At 38.7% G+C, this 22453-nt stretch overlaps 1 protein-coding gene across 3 annotated transcripts in view; it reads right to left on the bottom strand.

Annotated features, from left to right (window-relative positions):
- PPP2R5E (protein phosphatase 2 regulatory subunit B'epsilon) overlaps positions 1-22453 on the bottom strand; it is a 158822-nt gene that overhangs the window by 76519 nt on the left and 59850 nt on the right. The gene's annotated exons all lie outside the window — the stretch shown is intronic.

Here is a 22453-nt window from a genome sequence, read left to right as displayed (position 1 = left end):
GGAAACCTGACCCAGAGTTGGACTTGAAAGACACCAACTAGTGGTAAATAGTTCATTCCACTTCTATCTTCTTTCCACTACTTTATTCCACCAAACTGGAGCTTCTCTGGAAAGGCAATGATATTCAGACAAGAGAACTTCTACTGCCTTCATCCAAGGCAATTAACTCATAATCCTCAGAATACTCTCTGAGGTAAGCAGATGGCATCATTATTATTATTCTCCATTTTTCACAAAGAAAATTAGAGACAATCATGGAGGTTCCACAATGAATGAGTTGTGAAACGAGGCACAGTACCCGAGTCTCTAGCCACACTCCCATCTTCCTTCTGTACGATTCAAGAGGGACTCGAACAATGTTTGTCCAGTCACTTGCAACTATCCTCAGTTGCCAATCTCCCAGGAAATGCACTACAATGGCCTCGTAGCACGGGCCACTTGATTCCTGGAGGTAAATGCAAAGACTAACGGCACCCATCTTACACAGTCAGCAGCAGCCCCAGCAGAGGGTAGACAGGGCTAGACTGCTAGTCACAGGATCCACTTGGTTCCTCCTCTCCATGCCCCCTCTCCTCCTCACAACCCACAACCCAAGTGCCAGACCATGTACCCGGGACCTCATGGATCATTTCCCCCAAAACTGATGTCAACTTTAGGTGAAGCACAACGGTATCTGAAAGTATCACATTTCTCTACCAGATATAAGGAACAACACAGCACCACTGCTCTTCTCAGCAAACAAGTTACATATTTAGAAAGTATTCTCAACCAGCTGTTCCTCTTACCACCACCCCCCAAAATCCCCCCAAATTCTAACGTATTGACTTAGTAACGTCAAAGAATTTGAAGTAAGCCATGAGATGTCTTATTCTATTCCCCTAAACTTAATCACGTTCAAAACATCTAAGCTTTATAATGACTAAATTAGACAAACCAAGCATTCTCTTTAATTGCTATCTCCTTCAGGTGTTTATATAAACAAACAAAAACTAAATAAGGCTGCCTATCAACATGACTATATATCCTTAACCAATAGCTAATTACATGAACATAACCATCATGGTTAATTACTGAAGTCTTCTAAGTTCTAAATCAGATCCCATACCTCAAAGCGGAAGAGGAGTGTTGACACTGCACAGAGAACAAGAAAAGGTTTATTAATGTATTAAAGTCTTCAGGACAAATTTTAATGAATCCTATTTTTGATACAGTAATTTTGATAAAGCTTAAAAACCAGGCCATGTACAAGGAGAATTCCTTAACTCAGCGCATATGAATTATAAAAGCATGTATAAATGACAGTTTTTCCTCCAAAAAGCAAATCATCATTTAACAATGATTATTCTTTGTGGTCAGAGCAATGATACTCAATTCATATTTGGCTATTTTAAAAAATGCGGGCAGTTAACATTTAGTCCTCTTTCTTAATTTTAAACAACTGAAATTCTCTTTTAATCCAAATTGCTATAATGTCAAAGACAAATGTGAAGCAGGCTATTCAACTGCCCAATAATGATAATAGCTCACATTTATTGGCCACTATGGGATACAAGTACTGGGTAATATTCTAAGCATTTTACATATTTTATATCTCACTTAGTCCCAACAACAACCCTATGCAATAGGTACTATTTCCTACTTAACAGATGAGAAAACCAAGACACAGAAAGATTCAGTGACCTCTGCAGAGTCTTAGAGCTAATAAGCAGTGGAGAAAGGATTCACACTCAAGCTAACTGACTCCAGAGCCTGAACTCTTCACTCTGTGCAACAATCAAACTCAATGAAATGCGGGAGTAATACCATATTCCATAGAGAGGGTATGCACAAAGAGAAAAAGGAAGAACACAGAAAGAAAACGACCAATTAATTTCCAACACGCCCTCAATATAAAGTATGATGCTGAACCCCTCCACCCCATTTCCCAGAGATTAACACAGACAGCAACAAGCTATGTTTTATCCTTTATCACAGACGAAATTCCTCCAAAATAACCTCCTTTCCCTAAATTTAAGAACTTAAATAATCAAGACTGAAGATAAAAAGGAGAGTCAAGACAAAGAAAAAAGGGGAATGGTGTCCTCAAAGAACCAATCCCATTATAACAACATTTAAAAATTGTATTTTCATTTGTGCTGAAGGATGCCCTAACTCACAACGGTCCCAGCATAGGGCTCTTCGTTTGGCCCTCAGACTGCCCCACATGGCTGTCCTGCTCCTACCCCCCTTGCCCTCATCTTCCCTAGTTCCAGCGGGATATAAGAGTAGAATGTGAAAAGGCAGGACCAGCCAGGATCAGAGATGGAACGCTGAGCAGTACAGATGGTTTCAGTGATGTAAGTTTAATGTCTACAGAACCAGTCCCAGAAGCAGACACAAATACTCTTTTTTAAAGAAACGTGTGTAAAAAAAGGATCCGGTACTAGGCCATAAAGAAAATCTCATAAATGACAAAAAGAAGAAATCAGACAAGCAGTACATTTTGGACACATGCAGTAACAGTAGATTTTAACAACTCAAAACTACCCACCTCCCAAATCCAAGCCACCTGAGAATTGAAACATTCAGTAACTTAGATGAAGAAAAAAAAATTATAGACATTTCAAAATAAATGTAAACTAGAAAAACTAAGAGTCATTGCAGAGTCCCAAAGCACACCAGGCAGTGGATGCTTGTGTCATCTCTCTTCCAGTGGAAACCTCTGTCCTGCACAGACCGTCCCTACCCCCAGGAGAGGGATTCCATAAAATCATAACCATAAATAATGAAGAATCAGTAAGCAGTTATATAATACCATGAAGGTCATTAGCACAACAACCCATCCATCCAATGTTACTCTTTGTTTGAAGGGAAGAGTTAACTGATCTAATGATCTTAGCTTGATAAGATTTCATAAGGTCAGATTCCACCTTCTGGAACAACTCAGAATTTAAGCTGATTTCCAGAATATGTTCCTCACACAAGATAATGTAATGACCAGTTGAACGGTCGATCTTCTTGACACTTGCATTTCTAACTGTAGTGACCTTGTCTTTCCTTTTCAGCATCAGTCATTTTCTCACACATGCTTTTTTCTGTCACCATCTCTCAGCATCCTCCTATCAATTTTCATTAGTAAGCTGAAATGACTACTCTCACCTCCAAGATGTTCATACCCAAAGAATTTTAAAATTTACAAGCCCCAAAGTATTGGGGAAACAGGCACAGAACTCAACAGTAGAGAAAGGATGCAGGTTCAGATTAAGAGCCAAAGATTCTCCTTATATCTAAAGAATAGTCAACGGGTGTCACACACAGTTATATATGTAATACACGCACGCAGACACACACACACACCACTCACCCTCATTATGATTTCAAGGGATGGAGGTTTATTATTTGTTTATAACTGGAAGAACACTCTTTCCTCCCTAATCAAGAGCTTCCATTATTCCACCCCTTCTAAAGTCTGGGACACAGAATCATGGACCCAATATCAGCCCATCTTCTCTGAGGGCCTGACTCAATTTTGGACTTTGCAAAGAAGAAAGCAGCAAAGGCAGAAGAAATGAAACATGAGCTCAATGTCCTTTGGGTTTGGTACTCTGGGATGCCAGTTAAACGAAATTGTTGAAAATCATTGCAACTTGCAAATAAATATGCCAACCAAGTAAATAGAGAAAGCTCACATCATTAAATTCATTAGCCACCATATCACAGGAAGAAAGCAGATTGGTTTTTAGAAAAAATAAAATAAGAGATGTGGGCTGATAATGCATTTACACATTAGCTGTTTAAATGTATGTAGATAAATATTTCCATAAAATGGTCATGTTTGTATTGGAAGTTAAGCAGTAACATTGTTTGAGCTCCTAATGAATAATATTTATAATCAGTTATGTCCATTCAAAAGATCTGGGGAAAAAATTCTAAATTAACAATGCTTTTCACCTGAAAACACCCTAAACTAGTACTCCCTTTAGCCCTTTTACATCCATTTCCCCAACTCAAACAACAACAAAAAAAATCAAAAGTACTCAGCATGTCAATGTGGTCTCTGATCCCTCCACCTCCTCCTTTAGAACTTTCCCTAAGGCAAACACATCCCCATTCAAGTATGCTATCAGTCCCTTACAGGTGACTCTTCAAAACTTCAACAAAGTCACAGAATTGCATCTGTATGGGTATATGAAAATATATTTACAGAAAACTAGTCTCACAGCACTGACAAGAGCTTGCCGGAGCGTTGAAGACTGAAGTGTGGTATGTTAGCAGATGTGGTAAAATACCTAAAGTAACTGTTAGTCTCTCAGTCATGTCCGACTCTTTGCGAATGCATGAACTGTAGCCTGCCGGGTTCCTCTGTCCGTGGGATTTTCCAGACAAGAATACTGGAGTGGGTAGCCATTTCCTTCTCTAGGTTTCTTCCCAACCCAGGGATCAAACCCAGGTCTCCTGCACTGCAGGCAGATTCTTTACTACTGAGCTACCAGGGAAGCCCCCACTTTTGTCGTACCTACTTCAAAAACAAACCTAAAAAGAATCCTATTTATTCATGGAACTATGCTTCTATTAGGAAATGCTTTTGATACTTGAAAAAAAAATCAGATACAGCCAACAATATTTCATCAAAATAAGACCACTATAAATCCTTATAATGAACCAAATAATAAAATTAGGCTTCATGTCCTATAAACTGAACCCAAGCATACCATGTTGGTGACACAAGACAGTCCCATATAAATAAGCAAATAAGAAACTGACGTGAGCTAAAATAAGTATTAAGTATCTGACCATTAAAATTGCTTTATTACTGTGTTTCAAGTAGGGGCTCCAGAAAACGTTTACTGTTGATGATGCTTCCACTGCAAGGTATGTATAGTTCATAAAAGTGTCTCATGTGATTTCAATGTGTGACCACAGCTGAAGACCACTGTTTTTAAAGTAATCACTTTAAAATCCTTCTTTCATCTCCTTCACCTTTGAAATTTGCCCTCAGTTTATTTAAAGCTAACAGTGAAAACTTGGTTTTCAAGCAGAGGAAGGTCCCTGGCAACACCTACAACAGTGAAAGTGTTCCTTCTTGGCCCTGGCTATAAATATGTGAATGTAGACTGGCTGCTTTCAGAACTCTTCACAATCTATTAGGAAGGTCAAAAAACACTTTGCTAATTATTAGCACACACTTTTTTTAGATTCAAAAACGTGTCACATAGAACTACTACACCAATAAAAAAATAGTATCAAAAGAAGACCAAGGTGTTAAGTATTAACAAACTGAAAGGCAGTTAAGACCAGTACTGATATTTTAAGGTTAAAAGAATGATGACAATGATAAGGAACATTTACGACTGCAATGCACTGTACTAAGCTCTTGATACACATTATCCTATTTAATCCCTAGAATATCTTATGAGTGGCCACTATTAATATCCCAGTTTTTCAGATGAAAAACAACAAAAAATAGAGCCTAGACAGCTAAGTCACCTGCCCGATATCACCCACTACTAAGGGCTGTAGCTAGTGTTCAAACCCAGATAGTCTTAATCCAGTGCACACACCAATAGCAATGACGAGGACGATGACTGGGATAAAGAAAAGCAACTCACCACCACCACCACCAGAGCAACGGGTAAACTATCATGACCGGTTATTTGTTTAAGAAAAGTATCTAAAAGTAAAGGAAAATCTGGTAAGACTGTTTACACTATTTACACATTTTAAAACTTTAACATACGTGAACGATGGTAGGTGGATAAAGTTTTAAATAATAATATATTAATTATTCTTCCTAATTTGGAAAATCAACGTGTTATTACTCTTTCATGGATCTCTCCAGTTATCCTTTCCCCAAAGCTGACAAATACGTACATGCCAGTTTATAAGCAATACCCAGTTCAGTTCAGTTCATTTCAGTCACTCAGTCGTGTCCGACTCTCCGCGACCCCATGAATCACAGCACGCCAGGCCTCCCTGTCCATCACCAACTCCCGGAGTTCACTCAAACTCATGTCCACAGAGTCGGTGGTGTCATCCAGCCACGAGGTCTCCACTAATGCAGAAAAGTGGCCTCAGCACCAAAACCACAGGATTCAGAGCTATCATATTGTTTCAACACTGTGCTTTAATCAGAATAAATGGGAAACACACACGTGAACCCACACATACAAAACTTCTAATAAATATGTTTCCAATTTTTCACAATTCTCCCTCATGCTTGACCTTCTAATGCACTGTAACTTGTCAGGACAAGAAAAATAAAACATTTAAAAATTCCTAGTTACAGATGTAGATTACATTTCTGCCACCAAACTTACTCACAGGTAGAAGCCACCACAGCCTCTGACTAGCACAGTCTCTCTATTCTTAGTCCATTACCATTTGCAGAGATGAGACTAGGAAAATAGGAACCAAGGCCTCTTAAATAAAAGGAATTCCTGAAGCATGTTGGGCTATGTCAAAAAAATAAAGAGCTGCAAGAATTATCGAATGTTCTAAAGTATCCCTGACAGCAGCTCCCTCTGAAGATTTTACCAGTAAAATTATTAAAAAGAAGAGGTTGACTTTCTTTTATTTCAGGAAAAGACATTAAAATAATAACTAGATATCACTTATTTCTACTATAATTTCCTAAAATGAAAGGACCTTTAAGGATAGAAAAAGAGAAAACTCAAACTTTGAATAAAAACAATCCTTCCTTAAAAAGGAGGGTGGCAAGTCTCCACACATACGTACACATGTGCATACACATCTGCACACGTGTGAGCACACACACACACAGTCATGTATTCTCTCTCAATCTGCTTTCCCCTCTACTTATTCTTCATTTTGCCCAGGACCAGCAACAACTCTTCCACTGGTCTTCTGCATTTGGGAACCTCTGGGCCACATCACTTCTTTGTTTCAACATTTCTCTAGTAGTGTGGATAACAGTCTCAGCTCTAATGACAGTACTAATTTCAATTGTATTTAGATGGTTGCAAACGCTAAGAAGATAATCATATACCCTGCATGAGTATAGGAGTATCTCACTTTATAGCAGCCATGAAGTCCCGAAATCCCGTAACATAAAAATCCCCCGTAAAACTTTATATATAACTCCATTCAAGGACTTGCCACATTACATTAGGACCACTATTTTTTTTCAAGCCAATGAATCATGTGTCTTGTTCCTCTTTTAATGCCCCCAAAAGAAGTTTCTGGAACATGGTATGTACATAATAAATGCAGGTTGACTTTAAAAACTGAATCTTATTTTCCTCTACTTTCAAATGGTAAATTATAGCTTTATTCCTCTAGAAAAAAATTATACTGAAGAGAAGAGTAAAAAGTTTAATATATTTAACAGAATAAATTATTTCCTAATATGTTAATAGTACCAAGTCACAAAAGGCAAATTTTAAAACTCAGATGGAATAAGTATAATAAGTCAGACAGAAAAAGACATATTGGAGGTTACCACTTATATGTGAAATCTAAAAAAGTCAAACTCAAAGAAACAGAAACTAGAATGGTGGTTACCAGAGGTGGAGGGGTGGAGGAAATGGAGGGATGATGGTCAAAGAGTATTAGCTTCTAGTTATAAGACAAACAGGTTTTGGGAATCTGATGTACAGCATGGTGTAACACTAAATAAGGCTATATTATATACTTGAAAGTTGCTAAAAGAACAGATCTTACATATTCTCACCACAAAAAAGAAATGGTAATTATGTGACCAGATGAGGTGTTAGCTCACACCAAAGTGGTAATCACTTTGCAAAATATAAGTGTAGAAAATCAACATACCGTACACCTTAAACTTACGCAATGTTATACATCAATTATATCTCAAGAAAACCAGAAATAAAGTCTTAAAACTAGGTTGGTTTTTAACGACACAATATTTATGAATGTTAGAGAAAAAAGTGCAGCTTACTTGACAAAGACCTAAGTTCTTTGAACCATCTGCCCCTATTACTATCCAAAAAGATTATGTCTCACTTTCTAACGCTTTCTTCAAAAAAAAAAAAAAAAAAATCCGGTTGACTTTTAAAATCAAACAGAATGGTTCATCTTCACAGATGAGAGGGAAATACAACAGAAAAAAATAATCGAAATGAAGATGAATGCATGAAACTAACAAAGCAGTATTATTTGGAATGTCCTTCATAGCAAACATATATCTAGTAATTTTGTCAAGTATATCGTTAATAAATGAAAAGTGGGAGATCTGGTGCAAAGGGCATAGGCTTTGCATTCATTCACCAAATATTCACTGAACACTCATTGAGGTCCAAACACTGCAGGGATATCACAAGGAGGAAAAGTGACAAAAATCCCTTCTCTCACAGAGCTTTATATACTAGCAGGAGGAGACAAAATAACTGCAACTAAAAATAATAAACACATTGTATGGTATATGCTGGAGGCAGGCAGAATATGTAGGACACGGGGGATGAGGCCTGTTGGGTTGGAGGGTATGATTTTAAGTGGAATGTTTATCTGGAAGATGGTGTCTGCTGTGCTCAGTCACTCAGTCTCAGTCTTGTCCAACTCTTTGCGACACCATGGATTGTAGCCCACCAGGCGTGGTTTTTTCCAGTAGTCATGTACGGATGTGAGAGCTGGACCATAAAGAAACCTGAGCACTGAAGAATTGATGCTTTTGAACTGTGGTGTTGGAGAATACTTGAGAGTCCCTTGGATGGCAAGGAGATCAAACCATTCAATCCTAAAGGAAATCAGTCCTGAATATTCCCTGGAAGGACTGATGCTGAAGCTGAAGCTCCAATACTTTGGCCACCTGATGTGAAGAACTGACTCATTGGAAAAGACCCTGATGCTGGGAAAGATTGAAGGCAGGAGAAGGGGACACAAAGGATGAGATAGTTGGATAGCATCACTGACTCGATGGACATGAGTTTGAGCAAGCTCTGGGAGTTTGGACTCTCCAAAGGACAGGGAGATTTTTCCAGTGGACAGGGAAGCCCGACATGCTGCAGTCCATGGGGTCACAAAGAGCTGGACACTACTGAGCAACTGAACTGAACTGAGACTCCTCTGTCCATGGGATTCTCCAGGCAAAAATACTGGAGTGGGCTGCCATGCCCTTCTCCAGATCTTTCCAACCCATGTATTGAACCCCAGGTCCTGCACGTTGCAGGCAGATTCTTTACCATCTGAGCCACCTGGAAGATGGATTTTGAGCAAATACTTGAAGATGAGGTAATCAGAGAGTATCTGAGGGGCAAGTGCCTAAGCAGTGGGATAATAAATCCAGGGGACCATGGCAGCAGAGTGGGCAGGTGAATCTGAGTATCAGCAAAGAGGCAAACAAGGCTGGAGTGGCAAGTGGGGTGATGGGTCAGAAGAGTAAGGGATGAGGGGCTCCACGAGATCATGACGGGCCTTGAAAAACACAGTAAGGACTTTGGCCTTGACTCCAGTTCCTGGAGTAGGAAATGGCAATCCACTCCAGTATCCTAGGCTAGAGAATCCCATGGACAGAGGAGCCTGGCGGGCCACAGTCCATGGGGTCACAAAGAGTCAGACACAGTTGAGCATGCACACAAAGCTTCCAGTTCTGAAGTGGAATCACACTTTTACAGTTTAATAAGAGACACTGGGCAAGCCACTTACTTTCTGAGCATTAGTCTCCCTATCTGTAAAATGTATTGCACAGGGTGGAGAGAGGAGTAAATTTCTCTGTAGGCTGTTCAGCCCTTTCCAAGAGCACTTTCAAAAAATTACCAATTATTTCACAAACATCGTATCTACAGCATATGGTATCGAATAAACTCGCTATTTAAAATCCTATTAAAACTCTTTTCTGTATAGAAAGGCTTACATTTGCTTTTTTGGCACATCTTCATTACTATTTTAAAAACATACACAAAATACATTCTCAAGTGTTTTCAGAAACATTAATTTTTGAAATTTTATTCTAATAATATCAAACTTCAATTAAACAAAGGCCAACTCTTTAAAACCCTAAGATAATGATAATTTGTCTTCTCTTCTACATTTGGATTTTAAGACAAGGAGTAAATCATGAAAACCATACTCTGATAAAAAGTAACTAATAGAACATACTTCTGGGATATGTCCAAGAGTCAGCACTGTTGATGCCCAAATTTCAGCCAGGTTCAAATATATGAGTAACAAAAATCTTCTAAAAGACTATTTTTACTTATTCCATGATTATAAAGTAAGAAATAAATTAATGGGATTACAGCTTTTTTCAACAAGCACTTACCCTTCAGCTGACCCTCCCCCACCAAAAAGAAAAAAAAAATGCATTACTTCAAATATTCAGTTAATTGAGCACCACCACCCCCCACCTCTTCCCCAGGGATTACTTCTACAAGGGATAAAAAATGACCTATCTACTTTCCATTTGTTTTGAGGATTAACATCAGTGGGAATCAGTTCAGAAGGAGATGAACCTCAGCTATTTTAATGGTATGATATGAAGTTAAAAACAAATTAAATAGATAGACATCACATTAATATCAATTAAGCCCATGTCTGCTATTTAACCACCACTACCTCTATTTCACAACTTACAGCTGACACCAAAGACATCATTAAACTTTAAAAAAAAAAAAAAGATTTAAAATACAAAAAAAGAGTCAATCCAATGTTGCAATGCCAGCTTAGAGATGCTATTTCTGAACCTCAGCTGGGAGTTTTAAATATGAGACCTTAAGCTTCTGAGTGACACAGGACTGAGTACAGTGAAATGACCTCTAATCCCAAGAGTAATAAAGAGTGTATATGTATAATTAAAGTCATAATCTGGACAATAAAATCCAGCAATGGCATGCAGTACACCCCACTGACTGTGGAATGTGCCTATACTTCATACAAAGGATGTTACTTAATGAATAGAAATTAAAGATAAACGTAAAGCCCATATAAGGTTTGAGGAAATCCAAAATTCAAACTTGAAACACCATCCTGAGAAAAATGAAGTCAATTCTGAAACCTTATTTCCTATTATGTATAAAAACAGTAGTCAAGTATAAAACAATAGACAGATAGGAATTTACATGTATGTATTCATGTATCATGTACATATGTATGTATAAATACAACTGTGAGTGCATGATTCCAAAATGGAAACTTAGAAAACAGTAACACAAAGATTTTGTAAAGACACAGAATGAATCTGGGAAGCTTAACAGCTTCAGAGCAGAGAAACATTTTAAAACACTGAACAGTAAGATGTATCAACTAGAAGGAGGATATTTACAACGAAAACTCCCTTCTTTGCTACTGACTTCCTGGCCACAAAAATCAGTCACCAAAGGTAGGAAGAGTCACTGAAACCTCAAGATAAGCATGTTAATGATGCAACTCTGAGCACAAGTGTTTTTACTGAATCTAAATATAATTCACATTAAGAAATGAGAAACCAGAACTATAAAGGTGGAATAGAAATACAAGAATCTATTAAGTAATCTTTTAAAACTTTGAACAGAGTTACAGATTTTACCATTTGTTATAAACTGGTATATATAATTTAACCAGAACCAAAAGAAAACTAGTATTGTGTGAATTCTGAAGCACTTTCAACATGTTGTAGGAATAATGTGGACTTTCTTGAGTTTTACACATTCATAAGTAAATGGTCTGTATCTCGTGCCTTTGTTGGTTTTCTGTGAGCTGTAGTTTCTGGGAAGCGAGCAGCTCTCATTCCTGTAACTCTTGTAATCCAGTCATTCGTGTGCCTCCTTCATGAGAATTCAGTACGGTTGTGGTGCTGTTATCCCTCTGATAGGAACTCTAACTCGGTGTAAAGCCCCAAAGGTCTGTTACTTAATTTTATATTGTACTATATTTTATTTACAGTGTTGTGTTTGTTTCAGGTGTATAGCAAAGTGATACAGTCATATATATATATATATATATATATATATATATATATATTAACAAAAGCAGTTCCCGTCTTTTAATGGGGGGGCTCATGGTTTATAACATAAATGGCATTATTTTGAGAGAGGGATAACTTAGGTATAGCATTGGGTTTTTTTTCTTTTTGCAGCCTGAGGCAGTTGTAAAATAACTTAATGTAGCTTTTTACAACTGTGTATTCTATAGTATTTTTTCATTTGGTGAAATTTTAACTGTTAATGTTTTTGGCATTGTGCTTTGTACCATTTATTAAATAAAAATTTAAAAAAAGAAAAAGTAAATAAATAAATAAATATAATTCAGCATTCTACAACCAATGCAGTACTCTAGGGTTTAGCTAATGTCACTGAGCAGTACAAATATTTTCTCTTCATTTACACTAAAAACAACTTTTAGGAAACATATTCTATAATTGTATCTCCCACTTAGGGAGGCAGACCAAAGGTGAGAAATAAGATTGAGCATTAATAAGAGTGATAAACACTAAATTGGACACTTAAGTCTACTATCTCAAAAGTCTGTCAGTTATAATTCTGAAGGAACATTACATAGATGTTTACAATTTCAAATTAAGCCGATTTCCTTCAGCACAAGTGGAAACTTTCTACATTCAATATACCAGATGGCTGAGATTATGCTGCAGGTTCCACGCTCTGAAGTCAGTGGTCTGGGCTCTAAGCAGACTCCACTGTTTGCCGCTTGTCAGTTTGGAGCAGTTTGTCAGTTTGGGTGACAGTTAAGGCAAGGGACTACAAAATCAGACTGGATTCCAAGCCTATCCTTGCCACTTCCTAGCCAGAGAAACAGAGGTGAGACTCTATTGATTCCCTCAGTAATGAGGGCATAATAGTTGTTGTTTAGTCACTAAGTCATGTCCAACTCTTTTGCAAACCCAGAGCATGTAGCCCACCAGACTCCTGTGTCCATGGGATTCCCCAGGCAAAAATACTGGAGCAAGTAATTCCTTCTCCAGATCTTTCCCACCCAGGGATCAAATCCACATCTCCTGTATCTCCTGCTTTGGCAGGTGGATTCTTTACCACTGAGCCACTAGGGAAATCCCTTAAGAGTAGTTATTATTGTTCAGGTGCTAAGCTGTGTCTGACTCTGCAACCCCATGGACTGCAGCACACCAGGCTTCCCTGTCCTTCACCACCTCCAGGAGGTTGCTCAAACTCATGTCCATCAAGTTGATGATGCCATTCAACCATCTTATCCTCTGCTGTCCACTTCTCCTCCTGCCATCAATCTTTCCCAGCATCAGGTGTTTTCAAATGAGTCAGTTCTTCATACCAGATGGCCAAAGTACTGGTGCTTCAGCTTCAGCATCAGTCCTTCCAATGAATATTCAGGGTTGATTTCCTTAGGATTGAGTAGTTTGATCTCCTTGTTGTCCAAGGGACTCTCAAGAAGTCTTCTCCAGCACCACAACTCGAAAGCATCAATTCCTCAGGGCTCAGCCCTCCTCATGGCCCCACTCTCATATTCATACATGACTACTGGAAAAAAACCCGTAACATTTCTAGAAAGACCTTTCTTGGCAAAATGATGTCTCTGTTTTTTAATACACTGTCAAGGTTTGTCATAGTTTTTATTCCAAGAAGCAAGCGTCTTTTAATTTCATGGCTGCAGTCACCAATCGCAGTGATTTTGGAGCCCAAGAAAATAAAGTCCGTCACTGTTTCCACTGTTTACCCCTCTATTTGCCATGAAGTGATGGTACCAGATGCCATGATCTTTTGTTTTCTGAATGCTGAATTTCAAGCCAGCTTTTTCACTCTCCTCTTTCACCTTCATCAAGAGGCTCTTTAGTTCCTCTTTGCTTTCTGTCACTAGGGTAGTATCACCTGTATATCTGAAGTTGTTGATATTTCTCCTGGCAATTTTGATGCTAGATTGTGATTCATCCAGCCCAGGATTTCACAGTGATGTACTCGGCACAGAAGTTAAATAAGCAGGCTGACAATATACAGCCTTGATGTACTCCTTTCCCAATTTTAAACCAGTCCATTGTTCCATGTTCAGTTCTGTTATTTCTTGACCTGCACACAGCTTTCTCAGGAGGCAGGTACAGTGTTTCCATCTGGTATTCCCATCTCCTTAAGAATTTTCCAGTCTGTTGTGATCCACACAGTCAAAGGCTTTATCATAGTCAATGAAGCACAAGTAGATGCTTTTTTTTGAAATTCTGTTGCTTTTTCTATGATCCAACAGATGTTGGCAATTTGATCTCTGGTTCCTCTGCCTTTTCTAAATCCAGCTTGAACATCTGGAATTTCTCAGTTCACATACTATTGAAGCCTAGGTTAGAGAATTTTGAGCATAATCTTGTCAGCATATGAAATGAGTGAAATTGTGCCAAACATTCTTTGGCATTGCCCATCTTTGAGACTGGAATGAAAACTGACCTTTTCCAGTCCTGTGGCCACTGCTGAGTTTTCCAAATTTGCTGGCATATTGAGTACAACACTTTAAGGGCATCATCTTTGATGATTAGAAATAGCTCAGCTGGAATTCCATCACCTCCACTAGCTTAAGAGTAGTAACTACCTATGATTGACTTAAGCATTAAATGAGTGAATAAAAATAAAAACACATAGAACAATGCCTGGAACACTTTCAGTTCAGTTCAGTCACTCAGTCGTGTCCAATTCTTTGCGACCCCATGAATCGCAGCATGCCAGGCCTCCTTGTCCATCACCAGCTCCTGGAGTTCACTCAAACTCATGTCCATAGAGTCGGTGATGCCATCCAGCCATTTCATCCTCTGTCGTCCCGTTCTCCTCCTGCCCCCAATCCCTCCCAGCATCAGGATCTTTTCCAATGAGTCAACTCTTTGCATGAGGTGACCAAAGTATTGGAGTTTCAGCTTTAGCATCAGTCCTTCCACTGAACACCCAGGACTGATCTCCTTTAGAATGGACTGGTTGGATCTCCTTGCAGTCCAAGGGACTCTCAAGAGTCTTCTCCAACACCACAGTTCAAAAGCATCAGTTCTTCGGCACTCAGCTTTCTTCACAGTCCAACTCTCACATCCATACATGACCACGGGAAAAACCATAGCCTTGACTAGACGGACCTTTGTTGGCCAAGTAATGTTTCTGCTTTTTAATATACTATCAAGGTTGGTCATAACTTTCCTTCCAAGGAGTAAGCGTCTTTTAATTTCATGGCTGCAATCACCATCTGCAGTGATTTTGAAGTCCCAAAAAATAAAGTCTGACACTGTTTCCCCATCTATTTCCCATGAAGTGATGGGACCAGATGCCATGATCTTTGTCTTCTGAATGTTGAGCTTCAAGCCAACCTTTTCACTCTCCTCTTTCACTTTCATCAAGAGATTCTTTAGTTCTTCACTTTCTGCCGTAAGGGTGGTATCATCTGCATATCTGAGGTTATTGATATTTCTCCCAGCAATCTTGATTCCGGCTTGTGCTTCTTCCAGCCCAGCATTTCTCATGATGTACTCTGCATATAAGTTAAATAAGCAGGGTGACAATATACAGCCCTGACGTACTCATTTTCTTATTTGGAACCAGTCTGTTGTTCCATGTCCAGTTCTAACTGTTGCTTCCTGACCTGCATACAGGTTTCTCAAGAGGCAGGTCAGATGGTCTGGGATTCCCATCTCTTTCAGAATGTTCCACAGTTTATTGTGATCCACATAGTCAAAGGCTTTGGCATAGTCAATAAAGCAGAAATAGATGTTTTTCTGGAACTCTCTTGCTTTTTTGATGATCCAGCGGATGTTGGCAATTTGATCTCTGGTTCCTCTGCCATTTCTAAAACCAGCTTGAACACTTTAGGTGCTCAATAAAGTTTAGCTGCTACACTGCTGTTGCTAAAAAGCATTGCTGAACCTTAAAACCCTTTGCAAAATGAATCTAAGAATAGTAGCTCTGTCACAGTGAGAGCTCAAGCATTTCATGAGATAATACGTAAAATGTTTCACACAATGCCTGACACATGGAAAATGTTCCAAAATATCAGCTTTTTAAAAATACCTAACAAATGAAAAACAGAAATTGATGATACATGGAAGACTTCTTCCCTCCCCTTCTGCATGTGTGTGTGTGTGTCTGATTATGAAAGTCATATTTATAGAATATAATATTCAGCTTTTGATCTACTAATATCCAGTGAGATTACTTCAAAATAAAATTGTAATTCGATTAGAAGAAAGGTGAAGACGCTGACTCAGTTCAATACATGAAATGCTTCAGCTGTCAGGACATGTTTCGAGCAGGGTGTCACAATCCTGGAGGGTGAAGACAGTCAGCATTTAATTGAATGTATGAGAACCTAACAGAGCAACAGGGACAGAAAATCAAGAAACTACGAGAAATACAACCATCTGGAGGAGCATTGCCCAGACCCAGACACACCCAGATCTCACACATTCCCCAACAATCAGGTTCGCAAAGGAAAGAAAAATAAACAATGTTGCACAGTGTTGTCCTTCAAGCCTGAATTTTAAAATAACATTAGTACTCACAGATGTCAATACTTATAAATATTACTAGAAGCAATAACAGTAATTTATACTTTAAGAGTTCTTTACAATAACATATTTATAACAAACATTACTGACCTCCCACAAAAATAACATTAAGTACTGAACCACTTCAAAGTACCTCATAAACCTTTTTTCTTTTCCACATACTCCGTTATTTAAAGATCTAAGGTGTTAGTTAAAATTCTGCAAACTTTTTATAGCCTCCTACAAGGCTTCACGCTAAGTCTGGAAGGAATATGATAGGTAGTTTCAGCCTTCCCAGAACAGAACTGGCTTAGAATCTAGTATGCTTAATTTAATAATCAATTATTCATTCATTCATTCCACAAATATTTACAGAACACTTTTTACATGCCAGGCACTAGTTCAGGCCTTAAGTACACATTTCTGAGAACGATCAAACAAGATTCTACCCTTCAAGAAGCTTACAGGCCAAAAAGGAAGAAAATCTAACTAAACAGTCATGTAAATAAATATAAAACAGGCTGCACAATGAAGAAAAGGTACAAGATACTATAGGAACATAAACTACAGAGAATAAAAAATAAATGATGCTTGTCCTCAAAGAAATTCATCCTGGTGGGAAGCAAAATTAACATATGTAAATAAGACCAAAAAATATAAGAACAATGCAATTAAGTACCTAACTTTCATGGATATGAGACAGAAAAGTAAAAAGCATTCAGCGAGGACCAAAAATATTCCAGCCAGGGTCCTTCCATGAGTTCTCTCATTGAAATCTTGCAAAAATCCTGAAAGGCAGGCATTAATAGTCCCATTTTACAGAAAAGAAAACTGAGGCTGCAAGCTATTCAGTTTTATTAATATAGGCCAATAACCATGATGTAAAAGCAGTTTCATTGTACAGAACCAAAAGGTATGAAAATTTTACATTAAAATGGAATCCTTCTTTGACACTAATTTGAACAGATACATGTGGCAGCAGGAACGTGGAGAACAGAGCAATGAATCTGTTCTCCACAGCCTCTACTTCCTCTTTTATAGTCCATCTCCAACCTCCGAGGCAGACAGTAATTTTGCATAATCACACTGTGCACTCATGACCTTTCCACACCCACAAATATCTGCCTTATCCTCTGAAAAATAAGGTGGATTACCCTGAATGCTAAAGGACTAACAGGTTTATACCCATAAACATATTTATACTATTGCAAAGATTTCATAAATAATAACAAAATGGCCTCACTCAATGGTCTAATGTTAACAATGGACATTTCAAACAAAATGGGCAAGATACTTGGAGCCCCCTCCTCCCCAGTTATATCTACACCACTCACATCATCATAAGGCAAGTCTTATCAATAGATCTTAGGCAGGAAAAAAACAAAAAAAGCACATCTTGATAAAAAGAGAAAATATGTTTGTTTTCTTCCAGTTTTACTTAGATATAATTGGACATGTCTAAGGTATATGGTCATTGAGTGTCATCACTGACTTGATGGACATGAGTCTGAGCAAGCTCCGGGAAGTGGTGATGGACAGGGAAGCCTGGCACGCTGCAGTCCATGGGGACACAAAACGTTGGACACAACTGAGTAACTGAACTGAACTGAACTGAAGGTATACAGCATAATGATTTGATTTATATACATCATGAAGTGATTATCACAATAAGTTTAGTGAACATCTATCATCTCACACAGGTACAAAATTAATAAAAGAAAAATATTTTCCCACCTTGTAACAAGAACTCTTTGGATTGACTCTCCTGACACTTTTAACACGTAACGTGTGTGTGTTAGTCACTCAGTCACATCCAACCCTTTGCAACCCTATGGACTGCTGCCCACCAGGCTCCTTTGTCCATGGAATTCTCCAGGCAAGAATACTTGAGTGGGTAACCAATCCCTTCTTCCCAACCCAGGGATTAAAACCAGGTCTCCTATATTGCAGGCAGATTCTTTACTGTCTGAGCCACCAGGGAAGCCCATAACATATATAGTGTTCATTATATTTATCATGTGTATATTATATTCCTAGTACTTTCTTATCTTGTAAGTGTGTATCTTTTGACTGCCTTCACCCAATTCCCCCTTCTCTCACCTGTGCCCCAGTCTTAAAAAGATGAAATATCTATTCTGAAGTTCAAACAAATCACATTGTTTGTTTATATTATTCAGTTCAGTTCAGTCACTCAGTCGTGTCCGACTCTTTGCAACCCCATGTAACGCAGCACGCCAGGCCTCCCTGTCCATCACCAACTCCCGGAGTCCACCCAAATCCATGTCCATTGTGTTGTTGATGCCATCCAACCATCTCATCCTCTGTCGTCCCCTTCTCCTCCTGCCCTCAATCTTTCCCAGCATCAGGGTCTTTTCAAATGAGTCAGCTCTCTGCATTAGGTGGCCAAAGTATTGGAGTTTCAGCTTCAACATCAGTCCCTCCAATGAACAACCAGGACTGATCTCCCTTAGGATGGAAAGTTAATCAGGCAACAGCGTGAGACACTGCTCCTGAGCCATTGCTCCTCCTGAAGTCCAAAGTCTTAAAGAGTTACAAGCACTGCAAGCAAAGGATAATGTCTCTTTGAAAGGGTTTAACATGCAGCTAGCTCAGCAGAGTTTTGAATGACATTCATCCAGAGTTCAGCAACTCTCATATTACGTAAACTGGGAAAAATATGCACCAGATTCTCTGTGGGAATAGAAAGCACATGCTAAAATGTGTATGTTTCCAGCTTCTGATAAAACCAGATGCTTTATCTGTATAGCTGGTTCACAGATCCAGATGGGCCAGAAGAACCTCATTCACACCCCTCATTAGAGTATTTTTCAGAATCCATCTTCTATTGAAAATACCATAATCTCCTGGAGACAATCTGCCCTTTTAGAATCTGTAACACTATAAACAATGTCAAAAAATACTTGTTCATGAATGAATAAATCAAAATAAGCAAGAGTCATCAAGGACAGGTCAGGTATGAAAAAAAAAAAAAAGAAACTCTGAAGAGCCATTTCCTGTTTCACAATAAATAGTTCTTTCTGAAAATCTTCAATGAGTCACCATTTCCCAGCCATATCATGTATACATAATATAGTAAAAACTTAGTAAGCACTTACTCTGAGACAGTCACTACTCTAAGCAGTTTACATGTACTAACTCATTTAATCCTTTCTATAATATTGTGCAGGAGGCATTATTATCCTCATTTAACATACAGGAAATTCAGTCTCAGAGAGATTTAGTAATTTTCTCTTGGTCACACAGCTGGAAAGGAGCCCTGCTGAGCCTTAGACTCAAACAATCTGGCACCTGTACACTCTTATCACCTCTGCCAGAGAGTAATGTGAGTTGGCTTATCAATAACCACTTTTGTTTTTTCATCTCATACCTACAACATAAACTAAAGCAAGGGTCCCCAACCTCCAGGATCTAATGCCTGAGGATCTAAGGTGGAGCTGATAAAATAATAATAGAAATAAAGTGCACAATAGGAACGTCCCTGGTGGTCTAGTGGCTAAGACTTCACACTTCCAATCCAGGGACCTCGGGTTCAATCCCCAGTCTGGAAACTTGATCTCACATGCCACAACTAAAGATGTGGCACGTCACAATGCAGAATGATAATCCTGAATGCTGCAACTAAGACCCAGGACAGTCAAATAAATAAATATTTTTTAAAGTGCACAAAAATGTACACTTGAATCATACTGAAATCATCCCCCCGACCCTGCCAACTCCTCTATTCCATCGAAAAATAGTTTTCCACAAAACTGATCCCTGGTGCCAAAATGGTTGGTGACCACGGCACTAGAGGGACAAACTGAAAAGGTTAATCTTCTTAATAGATTCTTTAATATAGTGTCTACTAAAGGCACTAGTTCAGTGATCTACCTCCACTTGGAACAAACAAAATGCAAGTACCAGGAGTTATACAGATTCTCTAGCTGGACTGTTATTTCTATTAACATTTAAAGGACCCCTTTATGTTGGTGTTAAATTTCTCAAATGATTACTACAAGTCTTCTCTGGCCTTCCAACATCCTCCTTTGCACCTGAGCTGCTTTACCTTTAAGATTTCAACATTCTTTCTGTTTGGATTTAATTTACTTTTCAAGGAAATGTAAGGACACAGAAGTCTAGCTGCTGCATTCTGTTCTGGAACACCTGACATTTGTTGATCCTTCATATGTTTTGATAAGATGAATCAAATTGAGTGTTCAATCCTTTGTTATCACTGGCAGGGCCTAAGGTCAAGAAGACATCCGGCAGACTGATGGCAATGGAACTTAAGGGAACCATGAATGGGACAAGGAAAAAACAAAGGAAGGGGAAGAAGACATTTTAGCAAGAAGAATGTGGTGGTTAAGATCGAGCACATTACATGGGAAATATAAGATGTTCATGACTGTGGAAAATTCTTAAAGAGATGGGAATACCAGACTACCCTACCTCCCACCTTGCTTATTTAACTTATATGCAGAGTACATCATGCAAAATGCGGGGCTGGATGAAGCTCAAGCTGAAATCAAGAATACCAGAAGTATGAATAACCTTAGCTATGCAGATGATACTACCTTAAAGGCAGAAAGTAAAGAGGAACTAAAGGGCCTCTTGATGAAGGTGAAGGAAGAGAGTGAAAAAGCTGACTTAAAACTCAACATTCAAATATGAAGAACAGCGCATCCGGTCCCAACACTTCATGGCAAATAAATGGGGAAAAAATGGAAAGAGTGACAGACTTTATTTTCTTTGGCTCCAAAACAACTGTGGACAGTGACTGAAGTCATGAAATTAAAAGATGCTTGCTCCTTGGAAGAAAAGCTATGGCAAACCTCGACAGCATATTAAAAAGCAAAGATATTACTTTGCTGACAAAGGTCCATATAGCCAAAGCAATGGCTTTTCCAGTAGTCATGTACAGATGTGAGAGTTGGACCATAAAGAAGGTTGAGCACTGAAGAATTTATGTTTTTGAACTGTGGTGCTGGAAAAGACTCTTGAGAGACCCTTAGACAGCAAGGAGATCAAACCAGTCAATCCTAAAGGAAATCAACCCTGAATATTCACTGGAAGGACTGATGCTGAAGCTGAAGCACCAATACTCTGACCAACAATACTTAGGCAAAGAGCCTACTCATTGGAAAAGACTCTAACTCTGGGAAAGATTGAAGGCAAAAGGAGAAGGAGGAGACAGAGGATGAGATGGTTGAATGGCATGCATCACCAACTCAATGGACATGAGTTTGAGCAAACTCAGTCGATAAAGGTCAGGGAAGCCTGACATGCTGCAATCCATGGGGTTGTGGGGTCAGACAGGACAGAGCGACCGAACAACAACAATGTACAACTGACTGGATAGTGGACATGGTTGACTGGGAAGAGCAGGAACCCAGAGTGAAGAATCAGAACAGACCAGGCCTCAAATGGCCTTGAAAAATGCACAGTAATCTGAGTTTCATGCAGGTGACAACAGAGATCTGTTGAGCAGGAGCAAACACAATAAGTGTTTCAGAGAGGTGTGAAGGAAGGTTAGCAAAACACTATCACCAAAACCAAGTATGAAGAGTTATGACAGCCAATACTATGCTGATGGCAACCAAGGAATGGAGGAAAGTCTGAGATACTTTAAAAGACAGGAACAAAGGGGTCCAAAGGATTTTTTTGTCATACTATGTGTAACGCAAAGGAAAGATAGTCAAAGATTACTAATGTCTCCAGGTTGAGAGAATGATGATACTGGTGGTAAAAATGGAATCATTAGAGAGGTTAAAATTTATAAAGGAAGCTCATGTATGTCATTGCTGGGGACAATGGAGTATGAGATTAACTCCAGGGCAGGCAAGGGAGGAGAAATTCATGATGGTACTGGAAACATGAGGCTGAACTAGAGAACAGAGATTCCAGAGTTTTCCCATAAAAGTGAAAGTCAGAGAAATAAATAAGCTCAATGACACTGTAAGTGACGAACTAAACACAGAAGGTTAAAAACAGAACCATAAAGTGGCTAGAAACAAGATAAAGAAAACTCAATGACAAGGCAGAAAGCTCAGTATGGGAGCTGAGAAGCAAGAAGATGAAGTGTCACCAATAACAATA

The sequence above is a fragment of the Moschus berezovskii genome, chromosome 9 (assembly GCF_049115385.1).
Source record: "Moschus berezovskii isolate FMDL1 chromosome 9, NW_MosBer_1.0, whole genome shotgun sequence".
In the NCBI taxonomy this organism is placed as follows: domain Eukaryota; kingdom Metazoa; phylum Chordata; class Mammalia; order Artiodactyla; family Moschidae; genus Moschus; species Moschus berezovskii.
This window is presented reverse-complemented; position numbering and strand designations above follow the sequence as displayed.